This window comes from Anas acuta, chromosome 1 (assembly GCF_963932015.1).
Source record: "Anas acuta chromosome 1, bAnaAcu1.1, whole genome shotgun sequence".
In the NCBI taxonomy this organism is placed as follows: Eukaryota; Metazoa; Chordata; class Aves; order Anseriformes; family Anatidae; genus Anas; species Anas acuta.
This window is the reverse complement of record NC_088979.1, coordinates 128,532,628-128,554,542: the sequence shown is the minus strand read 5'-3', so window position 1 is coordinate 128,554,542 and position 21,915 is coordinate 128,532,628. Positions and strand designations below refer to the sequence as shown.

The 21,915-nt window shown below is 36.3% G+C and overlaps 1 protein-coding gene across 21 annotated transcripts in view; it reads right to left on the bottom strand.

Annotated features, from left to right (window-relative positions):
- Window positions 1-21,915, bottom strand: part of SOX5 (SRY-box transcription factor 5) — a 644,424-nt gene that overhangs the window by 223,328 nt on the left and 399,181 nt on the right. The window lies entirely within an intron of this gene.

Sequence of the window (21,915 nt, the reverse complement as noted above, 5' to 3'; positions counted from 1 at the left end):
TTTATAAAGTACTTAATGCCATGATGGCTAGTTGCTATAAGAAATTAAATAGTAATCAAATATAAATGCCCTTTGTCATATGATTTATTTTAACACACAGTTCAAGCAGTTCTTCCATCTCTAAGGGATGAAGCAATAGTTTTCAATCTTCTAATTCTCTTTCTATTCCCCTCTTCTATCTTATACCTTCATTTCTTGTAGAGACAGTATTTTTCACAAAGGTGGTCCTAATGACTTTCATTGGCAGCACAGTGACAAAACTCTATGACTTCCTGGAATATACACACAACCCTCCTCACGTGAGAGTCCACAGAGGTCTACTCATTAATTTTAATGGAAACCAAAAATGGTTCCAGCATCTTCAAACTCGCCTTCATTAATGTGAGAACCTTCTCCTCCACGCCTCCTCCAACATAAAGCAATATTCTCTGCACATATTCCTTTCCCCTTTTATCTCTGATATCTTTCTGTACAAATCTCTGAAACATTTTTTTTTTCTCTGCTAATGTATACCATCTATACCTTGCAAAACTTAGGCCAAAGACTCCAAAAAATGAGAACATGCATTGCATAATATACCATGGCAAACATTAACAATTTTTACCAGATTCTCCAGACTTTTTTTTTTTTCTTTCTGATTATACTGTTCCATAACATTTTTGTATTCCAGATGTTTAATTAATATTATTTCTACAAAAGCCACTGGACCATCTTCTGATCTAAGTTACAGACTTGGCTGAAAAAATCTTACTGATTTTTAAAGTGTTTTTATTTTATGAAAGGGAGACAGGATTCATTTTTAGTGATTTTTTGGTAATACCTTTATATTTTGTTCTTGAGTAATTTTTAAGGTTTTCCTAAACCCCGACTCTTCAGCAAAAAAAAAATATCTTTTCCTCAGTAGAAAATTGATTGCTAGAAGTTATCTCAATGAAATTCGAATAAAGCAACATGGAAGATATGAAGTAAAGAATGTATTTGTTTTCACAGATTACTTCATTTTGGCAAAAAGACTACTGTTGGTTAAGAAAACTTCTGGTGCAAACAGTTTTGAGCAGCTTGAATGTGTTATACTAGTGAATAAATTCCCTAACAGAATCGGATTTAACTGAGATTACGATCTGGGCCATCATATGCCCCAAAAGCCAAACCCAGTGATGTTAATGAGAGACTTTCTACTGACGTCAATGAGCTTTTGACCAGGACCTGAAAACATTTCCAACTTTAGTCAACAGACACACTCCTTTATTTTCTTGAAACTCCCTCCATTTTTGTTGTGCACTTGAAAAATTACTAGTTATTAATGTTCAATTTCAAAAGTCAGTTGGAGTTGAATGCATTTTTTTCCACATGTACAGACCTGAGAAAACTAAGTTTTTAATGCTGATCTAGATGAACTAGGTAATGAACTTCAGCATCAGTTCAGATTTTAGCGAACATTCAAACCTATTGTCACCAAGTGGTAATTTTTTTTCCTACAGACAATGCCAAGAGGAAATATCCTGAAAGCTGCTTTCTTGTTCATACTTCAAAAACAGATAAGCCAAATGCCATCCTTAGTTCTTAAACCTACCTATACCATTAATTATTTATAGAAACAATATCTTTCCAAATTTTATCAGGCACTAGTTTCTTGTTTTTATTCCAAAATGGACCCCAAAGACACTCACTTATGTTTTTGTGTATTTCACATTTTGGACACAAACACAAAGGACTTGCAACAGCTGCCTAGGAATCACCAGGAATCATCACTGTCTCCACATGCATTTTTTGTGCAGGCAAGTGTTTTTACACCTACAAATATATTCTGTGTATATAACAAGATTGTTATAAGAAAAGAAATGTAAGTACACAAGGATTGGAGGGATATGTAAGGTAATTCAAGGTAATTTTTGAACTCTCAAATTGCTTAACATTGAAAGGGAACCCACAATATTTCTAGTATCCCTGATTTTTTTCTGCCTCCAATTCTGGGGAAAAGAAAGTATGATGGGGAAAGGCAGAAGAGTAGTCTGTGAGAAAAAGCATAATGACGGGGCTCTGAACACTCAAGTCCTTGTTCTTGTAGGTTCTCTGTAACCATGGGAAAAGTCACCTTTGTGTCTGCATTTCAGTTTTCTACCTGTAAAATAGGCACTAAAGAAGTAATTTCTTATATTGTAAAGGTTTTGAAATGAAAAAATCATTAAAAAGAGAGAGATGCCCTGATATCACAGTTCTGGCTAAAAATATTTACATAGTACCACAGCTAAGAAGACTGTAGTTGGACAAGAAAAGGGAATGCTCTACACAGCTTTTTAAAGTTAAATCATATAGTCTACCACACATCTAAGCAGTCATCCCCCAAACAAATTTTTTCTCTAGACTGCTCTTGTTATGTGTGCATGTATGCGGTGTTTGCGTATCACATACATGGGCTATTTATACACTTGTGGGATTTAACATACACTCCACTTAATCAAAACACATATACAGTAGCGGAACAGCTGCAATCACATCTCAGTGGGCTAAATTATGGTACACCAGTGAATTATTCATTCAAAAAGATCTGTAGCAATCACACATTCATTGCGTGATTTGCAGTCTAAGAGGAATCCTCTCCTTTCTGTACCAGCGGATGAGTGCACACATCAGCTAGTGGCATTGATGAGAGTTCAACACGTATACTCTAGCAGATCAGCTCAAGAATATGCCTTCCCCACTTGTCCATGGTCCTTTTATTGTCATTCAGAACAACCACCTGAAATGCTCAGTTATTATCTTGGCTTTCACTTTACTTGCTTCTGGTTTATTTTGATCTTTCTTACGTCATTATTGAGGAAAACGAAAAAGAAATTTCAGTGGTTCTGGAGTTTAACAATATAAAAAGAAAATACAAGATATTTCCAAATAAAACTTACTCATGTCAATGATTATAAAAAATTAAAAAGCTTTTAGCAAACTCCTCTAAAAGTAAGTACATGAGTTTAACCATCCCCCTGAAAACACCCAGAGAAAGCTTTTAGTGGCAAGAACGATATCCCAGCAACAGCCTAACATTTATCCCCTGAGAAGGAAGGTCCCCCTAACATGTGAGATTTAGCAGGTTCCCTCTCTGAAAGGACAAATTTGCATGACTTTTTTTTTTTTTTTTTTTTTTTTAGCTACCTGAGAGAAAAGCAACAACACCCTAACAAATGGTATATCCACTAATGACATTTCAAAGTGAGGTCTATCAAGCCCCACGAAGTCCTCTATCTCAGTCACCAAAAGAGGGGAAACACTCTTCCCAAAGAAGAGTCTTCTTCAGCTGCGTAGCTGTTTCACCTGTTCAAGTGTGATTACACTCCATGCTCTGGCACTGTTAATCCTGGTAACAGTTTTATGCAGTTAGCAGCTGTGCCATGGATGGGGCTCTACCGTTCGTTTGCACTGCAAATCGCCCTGCTAATGGGTGCTGGCACATTTCATCAAACTCTGTGCTGGGATTGTACTCACCCACACCTGATGCTGTTGCTTCTTGCTTTTCCCACTTCAGAATGGGAGACAAGACCTAGACAGATCCTGCTGACTGAAACACCCTGGGACCTTCTGTCCCCCACAGCAACAACAAGAAAAAGGACTGGACCACGTTTCGTGTCTTCTGCTTCTGTCTCAAGCTAGAATCCACAGGACAACTTGTTTAGCTACAATAAAGTTGCTGCTGTATCGCCAAGCAGCATCTATGGAGGAAATACCTCTTCCAAGGTTTAATGATAAAACAGGCTTCTGCCCTTTCAGGATGAGGTCAATAATCTTCCTTTGTTAATCTTGGGCAAGCTTTACTTAATCTAGCCCCCTTGTCACCTTTGTGATTGACAGGAAAAGTCATGTCACTGGACAATGGACTTATCCTCACTGAGCAATAGCTTTTTTAAAAGATTACACAATGTTACCCTTGCTCTCATAAAAAGTGCAAACATTTTGCTGTTAAAAGAACCTATTCATTCCAACTGTATCTTTCAGCTTTTCTCTCTTCCTTTGCAGGGTCCAAGCAAGACCTATTTCAGCTCTAAAAAGGGACAGCAAAATGCCTAATGAGAAGAAACAGGTTGTTCTTAGTGAGATTTCCAAAATATCACTTAGTGCTCTAAATAGATTTCAGCTTCTCCTTCCTCATCTAACCATGTACTTTATTGCTATCTGCAATCGCACTCAGACAAAATGTGTTTCTGTGACACTAAATTTTTGTCCCAAACCAACCACTAATCGAAGTAAAGAAAACTCTAAACTAAGTCTGAAACTGTTAATTACCACCATATGGAATGCAAGAAGTCAGTATCTGCAGAAAAAATAAATAAAATAAAATAAAATAAAATAAAATAAAATAAAATAAAATAAAATAAAATAAAATAAAATAAAATAAAATAAAATAAAATAAAATAAAATAAAAAATAAAATAATATATATAAATATAAATATAAGAAACAGGCTTTTGGCTTTGCAGACAAAAACACCTGGAATAAAATACTTGAGTCTTTAAAACAAGCACTGATATTGTCTGATTTTAAAGAGCTTGTGATCCTAAAAGCTACCTAACAGGTTCTTTTTTTCAAAGTTGGAATTTTGCACATTCGTTGCTCGTTTATAATGTGTAAAGAAGACACGAAAGCAATTTTTTTTTCTCTGCTTTTTACATTACACATTGAGGCCTATCTATTTTATAATCTCCATAGTGACCAGGAAGCTGCTAACAGTGAGACATGAGACATAATCAAAAAACAGAATACTTCACACTTCTACAGACAAATGATTCTTAAGCAGTACTAACTATTGTTTGCTATTTATTTTTATTTATTTTGCCTAATAGATATTCTTTCCCTAAAAGCTTATGTTAAAGATTCAGCAATATAACTACTTCAAGGGAAAATCTGAAAGCTATAAAAACACTCCTAGTGCCCACAGGAGGTCCACCAGCAATTAAGAGAAAAACGAGACTTGACATTTCCAGTATTTTTTAAGGTTTAAAAGAAACAACACACATACAATATTCACAAAGCAAGAATGATCTTTTATTTTTCCTTACCCTTCCATTTAGGATCTTGCCTTAATTAATGTAATTAACTTTAGGGGCATAAGTACCATCAACTTTCAATGGGAATCATGTCTTTAAATCACTCAAGTGATTTTGAAAATTGTCTCCTTCTGTATTCTATGTTATAGAGGCTGTACTACAGATAGTACCATAATCTTATATAGCTTGTGGTGGTTGTGAACCTAGCACCTTCAGTAAGATGAAACACATGTTCCTCAAGGCATCCCAGTGGATACTGTGATTTTTACATTGTAGAATGTCTTTGCTTCTACCTTACATTTAAATCCATCTCTTGTCTATATGTTTCCTTCATGGAACAAAGTTGTTCATCAGCGATATAAAGGAATGATCCCAAGAAGATTTAAAAGAAGCAGTGGAGAATACAGAGAAGAAAAGGAAGACAGTATGTAAAAGGCACTGAGATTTAAAAAACAAAACAAAACAAAACAAAACAAAAAAAAAGGAAGGAGATAAATATACCATTAGGAACTAAGAACTGACAAGAACACATAATCCGAGGAGAGATAAAAGAGATGTTGAAAGGTGTCACGTAATCAAACCTAGAAAGATGTACATCCTCAGGCTCTGGTTCTGCAATCAGAGCCATGCAAACTGACAGCTATTCTTACTAAGTTGTTTTTTTTTTTGTTGTTTTTTTTTTTTTCCCCCTAGGATTGAGGTTATAATGATGAGGAGGATCTGAAATGTAATGGAGAATGAAGAGTTGATGAATAGGGCTGAAGAGTCAGCTGAAGAGGTCATTATGGCAGAGAAGAAAGAATTTTACCTGAATTAGGTAGACTAAACACACCAAGTAGAGATGTACATTTTTTCTTTATACTATGATTATGCTATGGTCAAATGAAATAAACTCAAGTCAGATTTTGTTTTGGCTTTGATGATATGATGCATTTGAGAATCCACGTTCCATATGGAAGTATTACCAATTATCAGATTTACAGAAGCCTGACTCCATCCAACATTTAAAATGTTAATACTTTGCTTGGTGCTACACTTTTTTATTTTTTGTTTTTATTTTTATTTTTTGGCAATCATTACTACCTCTTGTCTTCCAGGTTGTATTTATTTGATGTCAAGTTCTGTATCTAATTAACCACCTCTACTTGATGAGACAGAAGATATACCGGCAGAGGTTTAAATGAGAAGACTAACAGGTATTTCCAGTGTTTGACATCTATGAACCTGGTTGAAAATGATTTGAAGCTCAAAAAGAAGACCATCTGCTCTACAAACTCTGCTACATAAGATACCTTCCTTTTTCCTACCTTTTTCATCCTTATGTAAAAGAGGCAATAATAGATATTTCCTGAGGCTTAGAGTATTCTATATAATTCAGCTGAATTATATAAATCAATTTATATAATTTGATATATATATATTTTATATATAATTTGATAATTTTATATAAATTGATTATATAAATCAATTTATATAATTCAGGTAAAAAGCCTATAGATTGGACAAAAGCCCCATAGAAGTTGTATTTTCATTTTTTTGATGTAATAAACACTCAGCCATTATATCACTCTGTGGTGCACTACAGACCAATCAACTGAACCTGGAAATTGGGAACTCTCCTATATCAAGTGCCACCCCACAATAGCTGACAGCAATGCTGAAACACTTTGATTTTTTACCAAATACCATGATGCTCAGACAGCAGTCATAACTGTATGAGCAAGAGAAAATTTCAAGTGTTTCCAAGGTTTGGAGATGAGTTAGAAACTGCTCAGCTGCATTTACAAGAAGGAATAACTTTTAATTCATTTTATATTGATTTCTAACTTTACCCTCTGTGATATACAGAATATAAGAGTAGGTTTTTCAAGGACTTAAAGTATCCAAAGACAGAAGAAGGTGCCTAGTAGAATTTTTGAAAACGCACAACGTATGCTCACTTAATTCCCACTGATTTCATTACAGCTCCCTGGAAAGCAGTTGGAACCAGCACAGTGTGACTGGCTGACCCTCTGCACATCTTCAACATACCATTATCAGGCTATCTACAGTACAGAGCACAATCTGATAACCAATGCTTTAAAGACAAACATTTCTTCTCCTCTTGCTAATCTTCATTCCAGCCCATCCCAAATCATACAACACAAGTTTAGTATTTTTTTACTGCTTATCCCACCATTACTACTCAATTTATTGCAAATCAAAGAATTGTATGCAAACTGTTTATGTTTGAAGTTAAAAAAAAAAGAAAAAGAAAATGTCGTGAGAAATTTTAGAGCCTTGTTATATTGGATGTCTAACAGTTTGCTTATTTATTTATTTATTTTGTGCTACAGATTTTAGTTTTATTTTTAGCCCATCTCTTTATCCCATTTCTTTCAATGAAGTGTGCCCTTCACAACACAAAAAGTTTGCAAATCTCTAGTAAAATAGTAACAACTATTTTGTATTGGGTAAACATGGCTAGTGACATAATTCCTGACACAGATCTTCAGACCAGATCTCTCCTACCAATTCTTTCTCCAGCAAAACTCATTTTAAGAATGTAACATAGGATTACATCTATTTGCTCTCAAAATACTTAACAAACAAAAGTGGCATTTTGAGAACTCCTAATATGTTAGCTCTAACCTGCAAAAACAAAGAACATGTTGTACTATGACAGCCTTGTTATCTTCTTGCTAGTAATCTTTATGCTTAAAAATAATAAATAAAACTCTGCAAAAGCACTTTTAAGACTTTTATGATCTCTTCCCTGGGGGACTAAAGATCACCCTTAAGACCTTGCTAAACAAAAAATAAGACTACTTATCAAAACAGCTTGGTAGAGACTTCAGCATACGTGAAATCCTTCTAATAGTTTGAAAATCATGTGCTATAAATTAATTATCTTTTTAAAAATACCTGCTTACTACCCACATAAAACTCCATTTTTCTAAGTACTATGAAATCTACATCCAGTGTCAAAAACAATTGCATTGCCTCTTTCTTCCTATGAAACAAACCCACTATCTGTGCTAACTCCCATTCAAAAATTTGAGAGGACTGTCTGAACAGCAGTTATTACTAAAATAAAAAAGAATGCCATAGGCTGGCAATGACTAGAGGGCTGTCCCCAGCTATTCGGCTTTCATACTACGATTCACCACAGTCTTCAGAGAACAAATGTATGTAAGATCATCTCATCTGTTCTCTGGTAGCCCATGGAGAATACCAAGGTGAAATACCAATGAGGTATTTCACCTCATTCCTCTGCATGAGTAGCTGAGAGGACAAGGAAGCAAAGTACTCACAAACCACACATGATTTGGTCAAAATTTCATCCTTTGTATTGTGGGCAATTTGGAGGATCTCTTGTGTGGAGAGAACCTCTCTCCAAGCTGGGGAATAAAAGAAAAGAAAATATTCTGCACCCTTAAGGGCCTGTGTTTGTGTTCATACACCTTATTCTCCTAAGGCAGTGCAATTCTGCAGCACACATGAAGCAGGTATATAACAATGATCCACTCTTAGCCCTCTGGTGTGCTCCCTGCTATTTCATTTGGGCTAAAATGTCTCAAACAGACTGAGACTTCCCATTCCCACTATGAATATTGTACACTGTAAAAAAAAAACCTTCACTGTTCTGAAACACTGCCTCATGTTTGCTTCCTTTCACCCCAAATTCTTCTTACACAGCTTCTTTCAGTACTGTGGACTGTTCCTCTTCCACGTTAGAGATGCACCATCTGCATCATTTAGTACAGTTAGCGTATATTTACTTTGCTATTACTGGCCCATATTTAGCCTTTCCTCTTTCAGTCTTCCCTTGCAAATCAGCTCCCACAATTCTTTAATCATTTGTTGCTTGCATCTGAAATCCCTCCAGTTTGCTGACTTCTCTAAACGCAGCCAGAAACGAATGCAATGTGCAATCTTAGCACAGTTATGAGGAGGAGAAAATTACCTTGTTACCGCCTTTTTTCCTGCCTTGTTGCATTAAAAGCTCATATCTAATTTTTTAACACACCTAAATCTTTTTTCAGCATTACTGCTTTCCAAGTTCCTCACTCCCATTGATTATCTGTGTTTGGGATTACTTCAGCCAGCTGTATCAGCTTGTAATTTTACATTTGATTATTTGCTGCCATGCAGTCTCCTCTTGATTCCTCTGATATTATGGCTTTATTCTCTTTGCTGCACCACTTGAAACTTCAGTGAGTGTACTAAAATTCACTTGTTCAAACTTCTAGAACAGGGTATCTATTTCTCAATCTTTCTAAAAATATTGTTATAGGCACTCACTGTGTACATATACTGTGTGTATACTATGCCCAAACCTAGAAAGTTTACAGCAGGCAAAGGACTACCACAAGTGTATTCCCTTTGGTCCATGTTTTTTCCAGCCACCTCAGAATAATGCAAGAGACAGATGTTGCTACAGAGCAAATAGGCTAAGCATAAGTAAAAAGTTACTATAATGAAGGACACCTGTGCAGAATATGTTGTCCTAGGAACCTTTTCCTCATTTCTACTCAAGAAATTCTTCTGAAGATCTCTGTGATTGTGGCTTTTCAAAGAAGATACCTGTCTTTCTGACATTCAGTAAATCTGCCTCTTTCTAGTAGCTAAATCAAAGCATATGGTAAAACATCATCCTACCCACCTCTCAACAACTCTGTGTGTTACTGTTTTCTCTTTTTATAGTTACTTTATCTGTTTTTAATTAATGAAACAACACTTACATCCAGGCTAATTGGAAGATTCAGATGAGATACACGAACCACCCTATGAAGGGAATCCTCACACTGCACACATACTTATGGACTGAATTCCATGCTCCTTCCAGAAGATTTTATACTTTTCAAGATCTTAATCCACCCATTCAGTGTCAGGAATCTTGCATGTATCCTACAAGAAGGGCAGGCATGTGACTAAATCCACTAAATGTTTAAAATAATTATGTTCTGCTTTACATACAAGGTTTTTTATATTTAATGTTGTTTATGTTTTTCATGAACCTTCATGTTTCCCATCTATTTATTTGTTTCTACTGTGTATTTGTTCTCTTGCCTCTCAAAGGATTACAACTAGACTTACAGGATGATAGCTATCAAAATATTCTTTTCCTACATAGACATTAGAATCACTTTCTTTTTCTGAAAGCAATCTTCTAGAATTGATTATATTGTCGAAAGGCCAGAAAAAAAATGTTAAAATCAAATAGCTGCTTGAGAAGTAGCCCCATTGTCTCCACTGGAGTTAACTGTAGCATAAGATACCACATGCAGAATATGACTTTTTCAAAATGAATTCTATTGGTTTAGAAATATGTTTGCCTTGTTCATTTATTTTTGAAATGCTTATCACCCTGCACTCAGGACTTATAGATCTGCTTTTATACAAGTTCTCCATTCTCTTACCTGCTTTTTATAGACCAATTACTTTCTGTCTACTGCTTCCTCTCTTACACTTCATGTTAAGTAATGTCTACACAAACAATAATTTATAGGCTGTTCCAGGGAATAGCCATTTTCATTCTTTTCAACAATTATTAAAAGACCTATTTTCTCTCCTGAATTTATTTCACCTGTTCTTCTCTTTATGTCCTATATAACTTGATTCTCTTTCTATCAACTACTGTTCCACAATTTTAGTGAAACTGAATTTGGAATTCTGATATAAACCAAAGCAGTTTTCTCAGCTTTGGAAGAAAGATTACATGGCAAATAAATAATAATTAAAAAAAAAATAATAAAATCATATATTCTGTGTTGTTAACACAAAATAAACACATTTTCAGTCATTTCCACAGAAGATGTTTACAGAGTAGGAAACAATCTTATTTTGATCCTATGCACTTGCAACAGAAGATGGTGTTTGATCAGAGAATGTCACATGTATCGCATAATTAATAAAAATTAAAATGACAAACGTCAATCCACAGAGCATTGATGCATAAATGTAATATTTGTTAGAGCTACTTCAAAAACTGTTACTTAATTCCCACAAAATCCCTTTATATATTTACATATAGTACAAATTAGGAAATGACATGAACTGACTCGCCAGGTTTCAAAACAAGGTAACAGCAGAGCACTTTCAGCATCCAAGGGTTCTTGGGTACCAACTCTCTGTTTGCTCTTTTGAGTCTCAATGTACCCCAAATGGCAACATTATTCCCTGCTCAGGGGAGTAGCATCATGTCATTTCAGCATTTAAGATCCATTCCGGAGCTCAATCAAGCAGACTTTAAGCAAGATTTAAAATGCACACAGACAGACCCCACACCCAGGAGCTAGTTTACACTGTGGTTGAGTGATGCAAGAAAACCAATAAACCCTAATTCATGACAGATTCAAGTTCTCACTCTGCAGATCAGTTATTTTTTCTTCTGTTCCTATAAACTGTAGTCAGTAGCAAACATTGCCTACTATGAAGAGACTTTGTGATAAGATGATATGAAGAGATGTTGTGAAATTCCTCATTAAAAATTACACAATAACCAAACTGTACAGAAATGCTATTTTTCCTCCCCTTTCTCATCACTTACCTAAATTATTCTGAGTAATAAAAATGAATTTTATTAGCTTTAAGGCAGTTCATTCTCATTCTCTTCTGCTTGTTTTTTGTTTGTTTGTTTGTTTTTGTTTTTGTTTGTTTGTTTGTTTGTTTGTTTTAAGACACCATTTCCTTGCAGTTGATTAGGTCTACTGTACATTTTCTTTACCAATCAATCTTGTCCACTGTTACGTGTCATGTTCACAAACAAACAAAATAACCTAAAGAATATCTCCTCCTCTACAGTCATACCCAACTACCCATCATCAGCAGGGAATGAATAACTTTTGCTGGAATTAGCCTTTCTTCTCCAAGCTCCTCTTTGAATCACTGATTTCTGAGTATTCCCTGTAGTTTTCAGTCATGATGAAGTGATGCTGGAAAACCCACAGAATTGCTCAACCCAAATAAGCAAGACAATTTTCTCCACTTTCGCTGGAAAGAATGTAAGTCTCCTTTGTGATGGGGAAGTATTGGTTGACTAACAGATCATGTTTTTGAAAAATCTGTCTTTTTTTGATCTTAAATTTATCAAGAATGAGTCCCAGGATGCAATCCAGCCAGGTATCGCTGTGCCTACCAGCACTGTTAGGGTACAGAAGGTTTCTAACAAAAAGTTCTCTGCAATCCATTCATTATACTTAGCAATATCAAACAGGGAAAGATAATTAAAAAGCTCCTATTGAGCACCTAGAGACCTCAAGCACAGAGGGGGTGGTGGTGAACACAGAGTATTTGGTTATAAGAGTCACACTTCATCATTTTATATATATATATATATATGTATAATTTATAATATAAATATAACATAATTTACAGTACATTTTACTAGAAATTTTACTACTTATGTATTTATAGTTGTACATATTTATATAAAGCTCATCTCAGTATGTTTTGTGTTATATTTCTGTTATTAAAACACTATACAGTGCCTCATAACTTGAGAATCAAAGACACTTTTGACACTTTGAAGAGTGTAGTAGCAAAATATGTCAATGATACTACACTGCAACATCAGATATATCTGACCATGGACTGCTTTCTTGAGCACTTCATGTAGTACATCATAGCCATGCTCATGGCTATTAATTGCAATAGCTGTAATACGACAGCTTTTTTTTCTTTCATCAGTATTGTGTTAATTGGCATGTGTTCATGTCATTTTTAAAAGCAGAAGGTACTTTCTTCCCTCTATATAGGCCTTACATTAAAGTTAAAAACTTTGGAAGGAGCATGAACATAGTTCAAGCTGTCCCATCTTTCAATGTGGTTTTATACAGCTTAATTGTGACATCAGTTTGCCTTGATTATTTTAGAATCAGAGTCATAAAATAAGGAAGTTCCTACAGTGGATGTTCAAATTCACCTCAAGATTATACAAATAAAGATAATGTTATCACATAAGGAGTCATTAATGTAAAAAGATTAGATGTTATGTAAATCACAGGTATTCCGATCAACCAAAATATCATCTTCAAAGGAGAAAATCAGGAATTAGGAAGGTCCATGGAACAGAACAGGGGATGCACAGTTATATCTTGTAGAAATTCAATGACCACACTGAGAATTTCTGAGGATTGTCTCAACAACATTCTTTTGTAAATATTCTTCTACTAAAACATTAATCATCAGCCTGATTCTCCTGATTTCAGCACATGTTTATTATCTAAAGAAGCCAGCCAGAATAGTGACTGATTAGCAAGAGTTTCAGAAGATCACCATCAGCAAACTGCTTTTACTTCCACCGGTTATTTTCAGCAAACATGGGATCACTTGTTGAGAAGACTAAGCAGTCAAGAAGCCTCACTTCCAGAACACATTTTGTTTTAAACTTTTGTGTATGAGTTTATTATTATTATTATTATTATTTAATCATAGCTATTATTCACTTCAATGAAAAGCAATTTTTTCTTCCTTGGAACTATCAGAATTAAGCTCGGTACCAGAGAGGTCAGTTTCTGCATAGAGTAAACTTAATAAAACGTGGCCAGAATTAGCTGTGAAAAATTCTCAAAAGAAATAGTAGTTTGCATTGGGTTTTACTCTTTCACATAAGCACTGCTGCAATCTCTGCTGCAATCTTTTACAGCAGTGCATGGAGATACCCTTGAAAATAAACCAGAAAATAGATAGCAACTTTGTAAATTCCTAGCCATCCTTGTGAGGGCAAGGGTTGTATTAATTTTAGATTGGCACAGATTAGTAGAATTTTACATGGAAACATGTTCTGCTTCTGTAACACATGAACCTCCAACAATATACCGGATAAGCAGTACAGTAGCAAATGTCATAGTTATTCAATGTATGTGCTCCCCATGTATTTTCTGAGTCATGTCTTCCTGCTTTATTGACTAAATTTTTTTTTGCTGCCATTAGCACTAAAGAGTCAATACAGCTACAAAAGAAGGAACTGGACTCTGCTTTGCAGACATATCATCAACAAAACAGTTAAGTGCCATTTGCAAAATGTTTATTACTAGGGATGACGTGAGGCAAAAAGGACACTGCTTTATTTTCAAGCTCCAGGTTAAGTTAACATTATAGGCAATTAATAAAAATATCATATTTTTATGCAACTAAATTTGACCTCTAAAGCCACAGCAAGACAGAAAACGTGGGACCCTTTAATGTCATTTTTAGAGTCATTTATCTGACTATAACCACGCTTTAAAGCGTTAAGGTCATCTGGTCATAAAGCATGAGCTACACTTCTGACTAGCATGCACCACATTTGACTTGAGAGTAAATAAGGGACTGACACTCCATTAACCTTCACAAGTACAATTATTTATCAAAACAGTTCAAAAGATTGCCCGACAGAGGACTGATAAATCTGGAAGTGAAAAACGAAACTGTAAGAGCATAAGCTGATCCTTAGACGTGAGGAAGAGCTATTTTCCTACCACAATTCCTGGGGCAAGTCCTCCAGTCAGTTTTCTAACACAGATATTCATTTTAAAGGACTGTCTTTCAATTCAAGTTGTTTTTGCTCCTTTTTTTTTTTTTTTAATTTCCATCTTCTTTCTTGGAAATAATATATGCTAATATCCTCTATTTATAGGCAACTTCAAAGACTTCTCTCAGAAAGACACACAAAAAATTCATAATGGGCTAAAGTTGCGCCAGGGGAGGTTTAGGTTGGATGTTAGGAAGAACTTCTTTACCGAAAGGGTTGTTAGACATTGGAACAGGCTGCCCAGGGAAGTGGTGGAGTCACCATCCCTGAAGGTCTTTAAAACACGTTTAGACGTAGAGCTTAGAGATGTGGTTTAGTGGAGGACTTGTTAGTGTTAGGTCAGAGGTTGGACTCGATGATCTTGAGGTCTCTTCCAACCTAGAAATTCTGTGATTCTGTGAGATTCTGTGATAAGAGTTTTAACATGTTTGGTCATACATGCTATTTTGTGCTTTTAGCTTTAGCATGAAGTCTGTTCAAGACAGTCCAATTTGGTGAGCTGACTGTAAAAGCCCTACTACCACATAAATTTGTTTAATTACAGAACTTATGGTGGCTTATAGCCATGAGGTCTTCAAATTTTGTTAATTCTGTAAAGTTTCTATAATATCCCTATGTTGTGAAATTTTATCTGATTGAAGCATAAGATTGAGCTGTTCATCATCAGCTTTTTTTTTTCCTCTCCCCCAGTGTAACCTAGACTGAGTTCTAACCTCTCTCAGATGCACAGATGGGAAGAACTTGCCAACTATTCACCACTGGAGTTGTAGTTACCACAGCAGAGACACAGAAAAGCAGTGGTGGGGCAACAAATGAACTATCTTCCTAGTCTTTGCTCTCCCTTTAGATCAGTACTTACTTCACGGGTTTGTAAAATGCAAAAAGTTCCATGAGCACAAACAACTATGATTTCCAGATGGCTCATCCATATACATTCTTTCTGGTGGTCACAAGAGAAGAACTCAAAACGTAAAAATAGAGAGACAGAGGAGAAAGAATACCCTTAAGGGAAACGTGTCTCTTATCAAGCAGCCCAAAACACAGTGGAAAGAGAACTGTTGACTGATCTTAAAGCCAGATTCTACTAAGTGTCTTCTGAGAAAGTGGGAAGATTGACTTGATAATTCCTTCTAGTAGAGGATTTATTAATCCATAAAATATAGAAAAGCACAACCCTCATTATAGCAGTTACCTTCTTATTTCAGCTTATACAAACAATGAATTCCTTAAAGATCATAAAAGGAAATGGATTTTGATTTTTAAATCTGTTGCACGCTTAATCTTGTACATATGAAAACAATTATGTTCAGAGGACTGAGTACTTTTCAAATGTGACTCAGATAATTGTTATCATGAGGTCTGATGTTTATTTTTTCCCCACTGACTTCCAGATCAAATGGCTTAAATTTAAAAGATTTCCTCCCTGCCAAATCCTGGTCTTGAAAACTCACTCTAGGACATGAGACTCAACATTCCTTCTTCCTCCCTATACAAAAAGCACCTGTACTCAGCCTTTGCTGGCAGTTCTCTGATATGCAAGAGGCACTATGATCCATTATGCTATTCCATGGCCATGCAGTCATAACTCTGCGAATCTATAAAGCCTCCAAATTTGGTTTCCACCAGTGAACTAAGCAAAAGACAGTGACACACAAAGCCTTCCTTCCATTAGAAAATTTAACCACAGCTGAGTAGACAGGGCAGTACCAGAGAGGATTTAACTGCAAGTTAATTGAACAAAACTACTTGGCAACATTTATGAAGCAGTGACTAAGCCACCTTGAGTCTCTTTTTACTTGGAATTAGACTTTTCCAATAGCATCTCAGGTACACCTGCTGCAGGCATTATTGCCATTAACAAAAAATTTTCTGTTAAGGAGACATAGCTGTTAAAGTATGAATGCTTCCACTACCACTAGTGTCATAGAAGCAACAAAATAGTAGCAGTTTTAAAAAAAATGCAGTAGAGATGACCTCCACACACCAAAAGAAACGCTTCAGAAAAGGGAATGTGATTTTAGTCTTCAAATACACAATATTTGTTGAAAAGAGGAACACATTTATTCTTGCCACAGTAGCTGGGACAATAATTAATGAGATAAAACTGAAGCAGAAAAAATGAGTTAAGTATTAGAAATAACTTCCTAATAGTAAAGATAGCAATACCCTGGACAGATAGCCTAGTAGGTTGCAACTCTCCTACACTGAGCAACTTTAGGAAGTTAGACTATTATCTGACAGAAATGACATCGGTAGGGTTGGTCCCTGGATGGAAACTGGGACTGGATGTCCTCTTGCAGTCCTTCTCAGCCCTACAATTCCATAAAGTGCAGGGCTCATATACATCGAGAAACAGAATCACTCGCTCAGTAGGGACTCTATAGATCTGTTAGGGACTTATTCACTAAGCTGGATCAAGGTTTTTCAGTTATGCTTTCCTTTGGATTTTTTCTTTTTTTTTTTTTTTTTCTTTTTTCTTTTTTCGAATAAATCAATAGGCTTGGGCCATTTTCCAAAGATGTGATTTGGTAAGTTTCAAGCCAAACCTCTCAAGCTTTACTCATGAGATAAGTGCTAAACAATGAGCCAGATTCATCAAAGCTTTATAGACTTACTTAAAAGAAAAAGAAACTGATTCAGCCAACTCATTTAAAGCCAAATCAGGCAGTTGAAAATCTATTCCTGAGATTTGGAAAATCTGTCTTTTAAAAAAATATATTTTAAAAACATGTTTCAAGAGTCCCTCATCTGCATACTTCATCTGGATACTTCAGGGGCCTTAGGCGACTCTGTCAATAATTTTTTTTTCCCTTCTGATCAAGAGCAGCATATTTCTCATGTCTATAGGATATAGTTAAAATCTCTCTCTATATATAGCATATATTTCTATACATAAAGGTAACATAAGGATTCAAAAAATATCTTGCATTTTCTTTCAAAGGTTTGATAATTAAACCAGTGTTTTTGCTTTTTGAACAGATTAATAATGAATTTGTTTATTTACTAAAAGGAAAAAAAAAATCAGTGGTAGGACTGGACAACAATGTACTGTGTTAATGCATAAAAATAAAAACAGTTCCCTGCTCTCAAGCAGGTTTATGAGCCCTAGCACATAAAATCTACAGTACAGCTTAGTACTGCTCCTTAGAGTACTTCCTAGGGGGAGGTTAAATCCCATGTCTATTCATCTCTTGGTATCTCAGTCAATAAGGATAACAACAGGGATAAATAAACCAGCTTTTGTGTACACCCTACAAAAAACACACAGGAAGCACCAAAGTGTTTCAGACAAGGCATCAGATAATTTTGATTATGTGAGGGGAGGACATGAGCTTGGTGTTATCTAACCTAGATGGGCCATTGCATGGACTGTGAATGTGGGGAAGCACATACCACCTAGCTCTGCACAAAGATGTAGTTTCTAGCATCCCAGATCTACACGGCTGAGCTGGAGAAAACCTAAGCTGAAAATGTTGTGCTGGGAATAGTGCTGGGAATCTGTGCAGAAGCAGAGAAGATGCCTCCATCCTCCTCCTCCCATACATCTGCTGAGTACACTAGTAAATTCAACTTTAAGATGGTGGAAGTTGGCGGTACTACATAATGCGGACAGCTTTAGCCCTGCAGACCATTAGGTGGTCTGCTCCTCTGGCGCAGTATCAAGCATTTACCGTAAATGTATATGTCAGAGCAATGAGAAAATGTTCAAAACCTTGCCACGCTCTCTTTTTCTGTTTTGTTCTTTTCAAGGAAGCTACTCTTTCCAAGAACATGGAAAGACCATGTGACTTTGAACTGGAAAACCTGAAAGATCAGTGAGCCTACCTGCTAATGAGCAACTTGCTACTGAAATGAGCTCATTAGCTTTCATTTTCGCTGGCTGCTGATCGATTCATGAGCCACTTATGTGGCCTCTGTAAGCTGTACATAAATTATCAAATGCATTGATTTCTAAAAATAATAAATCGGGAAGTCGGTCTTTTCCATATCTCTACTATAAGTGCTTAGCTCAATGGTCTTCAAAATTCATCCAAAGAAAACAACGATAACATCAGTGTTCACAGATACACAGCATCTCAAATGGCAAATATTCTGCTGCAAAAAATAAGCTCTGCTGGCATCTCAGAGAAATGAATAAAAGCTTGCCACTGAAAATGTTACATACAAAACCTACAATACAAAATGCACAGAATTTTGCATGAATCTGTGTAGGTGGCAGCTCAAGAAATTCACAGTAAGAAGCAATTGTCTACAGCAAGGAAAAATCCAAGCTAGATGATCATAAAGCCCTTTTCCATCTCATTTCATTACATTTCCATAACCTTCTTCACATAACTTAAGTAGTGGAAGTCCTGTGTCAGCCCAGAGTCACTGCTGGGTAAAGTAAAAGCATCTTTGAAGTAAAAACATCTTCTCTTGTCAACTGATAGCCTCAACAACTTGGGAACAGAATGCACTAAATACATAAAAAATAAAAATAAATAGATATAAATAACTAAATAAATAAAAGATTCAGTAAAGGAAGAGGGAAGGGAAGGACTCCTTACCCCAAAGATGCAGCCATAAGTTTATGATTTTGAACACATATGGCTACCTCCAAGGCTACGCTGGCCAACCTGACTTCACCTGGTCTCCCAACTGCTATAATTTTTATTATAGCAAAAATTAGTCCTTTGCAATTTTACAACTGCAAATTTCAAAGCGCTTTATAACACTGGTTTGCAATAATTTGCCTAAGGTCCTGTGGGCCTCGATCCAAAGCCTTTAATAGACAAAGCAGTCTTTATATTGACTTCAAAGAGCTTTGGATCGGACCCACAATGAATTACTGCACAGTAAAGAGAAAAGTCAGGAACAGAAAATCTTATCTAAGGAAGAGATGATGCGCTCTCCTTCATTGCCTCAGTTGACTGAAAAAGACATGAGATTTATTCCTCTCCATGTTCTGTATCACACTGCCAGCCCAATGAAAGAGCTGCAGCCCTTTTCCCGGTTAGCGGCATTTCCAGGAGAATTATTTAATTCTAAAAATCCTCTGACACAGTCTGAAAGAACAGCTCAACTACATTTTTGTAGCTATCCCCACCACCTTGACCCTCAGGAAGAACAGTAGGAAAGCAGCTGACTGGAGAGCTACCTTGAGGCCTGCCAGGCGGGGAAGGTGCTAGAAGAGCCAGGCGGCACCTTGCTCCTAAATAGCCACATGTGTGGGGCTGGGCACAGTAACAGCAAGGAGTTAAAACGTGCAGACCAGAGAACGATGCTTAATCCCAGTTTACTGAAAGGACATGTCATTTTTAGAAAGTTGTCCAAACAACTGTCTTCATATTCTACACCAAAGTGGCTATTAATCAAACAACAAAGGCCCAATTAACACATAGCTGTTGTCACCTTGATGTTAAAAGCCTCTCCCTTCCCCCCTTCTTCTTTCTTTTTGTCTTTAATGTTACAACCTAACCCAAAAACGCCTCAGGGTCCTACAGGGGAAAAAAAAAAAAAAAAGAGAGAGGGAAGGAGACAGACAGGGGGAGAGGGAGAGAAAGTGGGGAGGGGAGGCAGAAGGAGAGGGAGAGAGAGTCTTAAATACCATCTCTCCTCTAGGCAGCAATTTCCACAGATGAAGAGGTCACCACTGTTTAACAGTGTGCTGCCACGTTAATTTAGTATGACAAGATAAAGCAGTAATCTCTGCTCGAAGAGGCTGTAAACCGCCTGCTATCCAGGGACATGCTCGAGTCGATTTGCACTGTATATCACTTTATACAATTGCCGTGACAAAGCCCCCTGAGTTGCCGCATGTAAATCTGCCTCCCTGCCTCCCCACTCCCCTGCCAGTCAGGCCGCCCTAAGCTGCGCCAACCTCAACGCTACCGTTGTGCGCCGGCAGGCCCAGTAGCCCCCTCCCCCAGGAGGAGATGTTTAGGACTTTGATAATCCATTGATCCCACTTCCATATCGGCTTGTATTTTTCAATCTGTCGTGTTAAGTTGTCAGAGAGGGCGATTAAACCGATGTTTCATGTTCCGAGATTTGCGTTCCTGGGAATGATAGTTTTCAGAGCCTTTCTTGCTAGGTTCTGCTTAAAGATTATCCCTAAGAAAGCTGATGTGAATATTATTACTGGCATAAACCTGGTAATAAAACCATAAAGTGTTTTAGGTAAAGACATTTTAGAGATATTCAGGGTTATAAACATAAGAGTTTAAAGCTGGATAGAATTTGGAGTGCTAAGAAAGAAAGAAAGAAAGAAAGAAAGAAAGAAAGAAAGAAAGAAAGAAAGAAAAACACCCTGTCAGATTCTGGAGTTTTCTCAGCATGAAGTAAAACAACATATGTAAAAGGGAAAAGGGAACTTGCATGTCTGTGTAAAATAAATATAATTACAGAATCAGGGAGGAGGGCACAGGAGAACACCGACCTGTGCTGTGCAGTTAGGCAGGATGCAGAAGACGATGGAGCACATGCAGCATGGTCAGCATGCTCCTTCGAATGAAACCCAGCACCAGCTATCTACAGCAGACACCTACAGGAGCTGCCCATGTCTCCAGCAGCCTGCACAGCTGAAAACATGCCGTGCTTGTTGGGGAAATAGGATGAATTTTTTGCAATATGTTGCAACTCTCGTATGCCATACTGCACCTCTAGAACATGCAAGTTTTAAATTACGTCTCCTCTCTATTTCACATTTAATTTGTGTCATTTTCCCATGGCCCGCAGGCATGATACAAGTTACAGCACACAATATACCAAATACGGTGCCAAAATGTGAAACTGTGCACATGTATATATACCCACTTTCCGGATTAAACATACAAGAGGACGCAAATAGAATTAAGGCAAGCAAGCAGACAGGTTTCTACAAAACAAGACTAAGACTTAACTATGGTTTCTTATTCAATATATTGCTAGGTGTACCTACTAAGCCTATGGATGGCATTCGGACTTACCAGTACTGCTATAAAAATGTCTGAACGGCTAAATCAAGTCTTTAGACACAACAGGTTAGATACACTATGTTCTCTTTGAATTAAATTTAAAAATAAAATTTGACATTCATTTCAGCTCATAGCGAGAATGATAAATACTTTATTAAGCACATAAATTTATGATAGTGATTGAGAAGTAATTTACTAAATTTAAAATGAGGAATACCACTGGAATCAATGCCATTTTTCAATGTTGAGAAAATCTTCAAAATAGCCTACTTAAAGGCGTTCTTCTGTTCTCTGGTTCATGTTGTTAACCAACACATTTTAAACAGTAAATTTAAATGTAAAATTTATTATTTGAACTTAACATTGCTTGCTGGATATACAACTAAAGGTTTGTCAGTAAAGCATTTCCAATCCTTAAAACACCACTAAATATCATCAGCAGTGGTTAAAAA